Here is a 6,086-nt window from a genome sequence, read left to right as displayed (position 1 = left end):
CACTGTCTGGCCATGGACAGACATTGAAATTTAAAAGCTGTTTGAAGAAATCGAGGGAGGAGAAGGGAAAACCTTCAGGTTTGACCCTTTTTCTGAGTTCAAGGCTCACAGCTCCACCTAGAAATGAACCATGAGGGCTGGGTTTCTGCTGAGTCCTGGGTTTGCTCACAGCTGCCCGGAGTTCATCTTATAAATCTCATCTGGGGGAAAAACACACAAAAACAAAAGCCAAATATGATCAGAAAGCCGGTCAAGAAGAGTCACGTAGAAAGCCTTCACAAAGCAGAGCCCTGGCCTTCCAATTCACCTCTTTGTCTTTCTGGATATTTTCCAGACCTGTACAGAGCAAGAAGTTCTTTCAGCATTTAAAAATTCTGGAAGCTCTTCCGGAAGGGGCTTTTAAAAATAATTCTGCTCAGAGGGGCAGCTTCCTTTCTCTCCTCCATTTTCATCCCATCTTTACTTCATCCAAGGGTCTAAAAGTGCTCTGAGAACCAGAAAGAGGCAAACCAAATTACTAGTATTAGAGCTGGGCATAGTTTTGTATTTTGTCAGTCCTTGGGCTTGAACTCAGGATCTGAGGGCTGTCCCTGAATTTTTTTTGTTCAAGGCTGGGCTCTAACACTTGAGCCACAGCACCACTTCTGGTTTTCTAGTGGTTCCTTGGAGATAAGAGTCTCATAGACTTTCCTGCCTGGGCTGGCTTTGAACCATGATCCTTAGATCTCAGCCACCTGAGTAGCTAAGATTATAGGTGTGACCAACCCACACCCAGCCAGGTATAGTTTTTCATGCCTGTAGTTCCAGCCACTTGAGAGACTAGAAATAGGGAGACTACTGCTCAAGACCAACCTGGGCAAAAGTATATTAATAAGACCATAGCTTATCCTTTTGAGATATATCTTATATATCTGTTAAATTTTGTTTGTGTTGGTCCTAAAGTTTGAACTCAAGGCCTGGGCACTGATCCTGAGCTTCTTTTGCTTGAGGCTTGTATTTTACCACTTGAGCCACAGTTCCACTTATGGATTTTTGGTGGTTTATCAGAGACACGAGTCTCACACACTTTCCTGCCTGGGCTTGCTTACAACTGTGATCCTCAGATCTAAGCCCCCTCTGTAACTGGGATAACAGACGTGAGCCAACAGCAACCCACTATACATTCTTGACTCGTGGTATTGGTAGTAATTTTATAATAACTAAATCCCGATGAAAATGTTTAGTTCATTATAATTTAGTTTATTTTGCCAGTCCTGGGGCTTGAACTCAGGGCCTGGGTGCTGCCTCTGAGCTTCTTTTGCTCAAGGCTAATGCTCTACAACTTGAACCACAGCACCACTTGTGGCTTTTTCTTTGTATTGGTACTGAGGAATTGAACCCAGGGCTTCATGCAAGCGAGGTGAGCACTCCACTGCTAAGCCACCTTCCCAGCCCATAGAATTTAATATTTGCTCTGCAATAAACTTTTTTATTAGAAGATAATGATCTAACTGTATTAACATTTTACATTTCCTTGATATTTCTAATAAGAATCAATAAATGAGATAATAGGGCCACTTAGTAATAAATCTCACAAAAGATAAGATGCACCTAGATGCTCACCCCTGTCATCCCAACTACTCAAGAGGATGAGGTCTGAGTATTGCAGTTCAAAGCCAGCCTGGGCATGAAAGTGCATGAGACTCTTACCTCCAGAAAACCAGAAGTGGCCCTGGGGGCCAAAATGGTAGAGCATTCGCCTTGAGCACAAAGACGCCCAGGGGCAGTGCCCAGGCCCTCAGTTCAAGACCCACGACCAGCACAAAAAGAGAGAGAGGACAGAGAGAAAGAGAGAGAGAGAGAGAGAGACAGAGAGTGAGAAAGTATCTCAGGAGGACAGCAATCAGAGGAACCGTGGGGTAATTCCTAAGTAGGTAGATTTTGCAACAAAATGTGTCACAAATGTCCCTTCAAGGAACTGTTCCTGCTTGAGTATAACTCACCCCCAAAATGCAGCTTCAAATAGTGCAGAGTGAAATCTATGAGGCAGGAAAGCACTACTGACTGTTTTCCAATAGCCTAAGGCCAGCTGGGACACAGATGTCACTTGTTAAATAGGTCTAATTTAATTAGCCCATTTATGTCTGTAGGAAGTCCAGAAGAAATCATAACATCTGAACTCTTTCTGGGAGGGGGTGGGTGTGGGGAGACCAACACCAATAAACTGCAGGCTATATATTCAGCCCCCACATGGATGAAAAGAACAAACCACAAGGATATATAAATTAATGTTCTGTTCAAGGCAATCAGGGGTTTGATTCTGGACAGCTTGCCTACCAGGCATGACCCAAGTCTTGCCAGGAAAATGCTAGCAGACCGGTCTGTGACAGCTCCCGAGGCACAGAGATGCATGTCCATTCCATGACTCGTTTTCGCCTCTCTGCAAGGTTCCCACACTGGTGGCACTAACCCTTCACAAGTTCACATTGCAAGAGATTCCAAGACCTGAACCGGTAACCTGGGGGGGGGGGGTAACAGGTGGATTGCGGGCAGTGGCCTATGAACGTATCTCAAAGGCCAGGCAGGGGTGTTGGACAGGTGCTAGATGCTTCCACCAAGAGTGCTCAGAAGGGTCTGGGGGAAATACAGAGAAGTTCTAGGCCCCTAATTCGACCCCCATTGGGGTTTTACATACACACACACACACACACACACACACACACACACACACACACACACCATGAATGCACAAAGCCAAAGGATCTCCCCCATGCCCAGGGAATCCATCATCTTCTGTTCTATTCACTGTAGCATTGCCCATTATAATGAACCAGGAAGGGACCCTCTTCCAGAATCTTCTAGAATATTCCAGTTAGGAGGCTGCATATCTTGAATAACTTGGATATCTTGAAGAATCACCAACCTGTTTCTAATAGTATTTATTCTTCTATGTCAAAAGGGAAGGAAGAGAGGAAAGGAGGGGAGAAAGAGAAAACAAAGAGGCTGGGCACTGGTGGCTCATGCCTGTCAACTTAGCTACTCAGGAAACTAAGATCTAAGGATCCCTCTTCAAAGCCAGCTGGGGTAGGAAATTCCATGAGATTCTCCTGTCCAATGAACTACTCAGAAAAACGGAAGTGGTGTTGTGGCTCAAGTGGTAGAGCACCAGCCTTGATCTGAAGAGCTGAGGGACAGCACCCAGGCCCACAGTTCAAGCCCCATCACCGACAAAAAAAGAAAGACAGGAAGGAAGAAGAAAGAAAGAGAGAGAGAGAGAGGGAGTGAAAAGGGGAGGGGAGGAAGAGGAGGAAAAGGAAGGAAGGAGGGAAGGAAGAAGGTAAGGAGGTAGGAAGGAAGAGGAGGAAAAGGAAGAAAGGAGGGAAGGAAGGTGGAAGGGAGGTAGGAAGGAAGGAAGGAAGGAAGGAAAAAAGGAAAGAAGTTAAACCCTATAACATTATCATGTCTTAATGCTAAAATTCAAATTCAGGTTTCCAATATATGCTAAATTTATTTACTGTAACTATTTAAAAATATTCCATCTCACCATACATAACTCTGTAATTTTTTTTTTAATTTATATTGATCTCTTGCTCTATGTGACTTCAGGTGAAAAATTTCAGATTTGTTTCAGAGAAGAAATTAGACAGATTAAGACAATGCAGGATATACCTTACCCTCAATAAATTTATAAGGTGGTGACAGTACGGACAAGAATATAAATAAAAGATGATGGTAAATTGGAGAAAGGTAATAGAATATGTACCTCGAATGGGAAATTGGACAGTTCTTTTTGCTTATTAAACTTTTTTGTAGGGCAGTTCGTGGGGCTTGAACTCAGGGTCTAGACCTTGACACAGAGCTTTTTTTGCTTGAGGTTGGCACTATGCCATTGAGCCACAGCTCCACGTCGGGCTTTTTGGTGGTTCATTGGAGATCAAAGAGTTTCCCAGACTTTCCTGCCCTGACTGGCTTTGAACTGTGATCTCGGATTTCAGCTTCTCTGTTTCACCACTCCTTGGTAGAACTGTAAGGTAAACTAAATGGAACTTTTATAAAGAATATAACACACTTGTTATAAAAGTGACAGCAACATGGGAAAACGTTCGAGTTTATTGACATACACAAATAGTCAGATGTGTTTGTTTTCTTTTAACATTTTTTCAGTTGTCTTCACTGGGATTGTTTTAGCCCATCTCAGTACTGTTACATACTCCTGAAAAGTCTGGTTAAGTAAGGAATGAGACCACTGGTGGTATAAGCACTGTATGGTGTTTCTTTATTTTTTTTTTCTTTTGAAGCAGAAAACCAGTGTTAGAATAAATCCAGATGAGTAGATCCCATCTTAATACTGAGTACGTGCTGGGGGTACTGTGGCTCACACCTATAATCCCAGCTACTTAGGCAACTGAGATGTGAGGATCGTGGTTCTCAGCCAGCTGGGCCAGGAAAACCTGTGAAGACTATTTCCCATCAAGCAGCATAAAGCCAGAAGTGGAGGTGTGTGGCTGAAGTGGTAGAACAACAGCCTGGAGTCAAAAGCTTAGAGACAGCACCCAGGCCATGTGTTCAAGCCCCAGGACTCACACACACACACACACACACAAACACACACACACACACACACACACACACAAATATAGTGAGCATAGGATTCTTGATTCCAGCTTGATGTGCCCAGATGTTAATCCTTCCTTTGTCAGTGCATTAGTGCCCAGATATTAATCCTTCCTTTGTCGGTGCATTTCTACTTCTCATAAGCTGCAGCCTAGTTCAGATGGCACCACCAGCAGGATCGAGGTCTTGTGTGTGCAATCCGTGATGCCAGGCGTATTTCTCACAGTCTGGTCAAGTTCTGGTGACACTGGAGAGTCAGAGTCACAGACGATTCTTTAGAAGTTGACAGCTTTCTCTCTCGAATCCGTGTGTGGAGCTCTTAACTCGAATATAGTACTCAGAATAGCACCTCGGGCCAGACATCTTGATTAGTTACATTATGAAATTGGCAATAACACGCAATTACTGCTCCGCCATGATTTAAAAAGTCTCATGGGAGTTCGTTTCTTAAATTCCCAATTTCACAGCCTTTTGTGGTGTTAGAGAGAGAGAGAGAGAGAGAGAGAGAGAGAGAGGGATGGAGGGAAGGAGGGAACAAAGGAGGAAGGAAGGGAGAGATTTGGCTAATTGTTTTAACTGATAAAAACTAAATCTTTCCACCCATTCTGAATGTTGACTGGGCCAGTTAATAAATAGGAGCATTTTAGATGTTGTTTGAGGGCAAAGAAAAATGAATTTCAGCGTTGTAGTATATTTATTCCAGTCTGGACAAACGCTTTAATTTTTTTCTAATTATTTTGGTAGCCAGAATACATTCAGATGATTTGGGGGGAAACCAGTAAGGTTTTATATCGATCTACTCTCAAAGAAAGAAAAAAGATCGATCATTTTAAATTACAGATGATTTAATATAATTGGTAAACAAAATGTGAATAAGAATATTAAGCAGCCCCAAACTGCCACTGATGAGGACTTGAATTTAAATCTGTTATGTTCACCTCCATAGCAGTTCTTCATTACCTGAAAAGTTATTGGTTTGTTTGTTTCATTTAAAAGCAGTTAGGGGCTGGGAAGTTGGCTCAGTGGTAGAGTGCTCGCATAGCATGCATGAAGCCCTTTGTTCAATTCCTCAATACCACATACACAGAAAAAGCCAGAGATGGCACTGTTAAAGGCTTTGCAAAGGTAATAAGACAGCCAGTGTTCACAATAAATAAATAAATAAAATAAAACTCAAGGTAAAAAGACAGGTGGACAAGTGGAGGTTATTTAATCATTTTAAAGTAAAATAATTGCATCCACATAAAGTAAAATTTGCATCAATGGAGGGGCAGAGAGGAGAATGAGGAGAAGAGAGCTAGTGATTTCTTTCATAAATTATGGGAGATGCTGATGGAGAAGGATTTGATGCCAGAGCCAGGGGGTGGGGGTGGGAGCGGAGAGGGGTGGAAATGATGTTGAAAAGCTACATTGAAGTGAGGGAAATTTTCTCCTGAGCCTTGAGAAACCATTGTCAGCATTTAAAACTGTTGAAGTCCCTTCCAAACCCTGCT

The sequence above is a fragment of the Dipodomys spectabilis genome, unplaced genomic scaffold (assembly GCF_019054845.1).
Source record: "Dipodomys spectabilis isolate Male_0828 unplaced genomic scaffold, ASM1905484v1 ptg000698l, whole genome shotgun sequence".
Classification (NCBI taxonomy): Eukaryota; Metazoa; Chordata; class Mammalia; order Rodentia; family Heteromyidae; genus Dipodomys; species Dipodomys spectabilis.
This window is presented reverse-complemented; position numbering follows the sequence as displayed.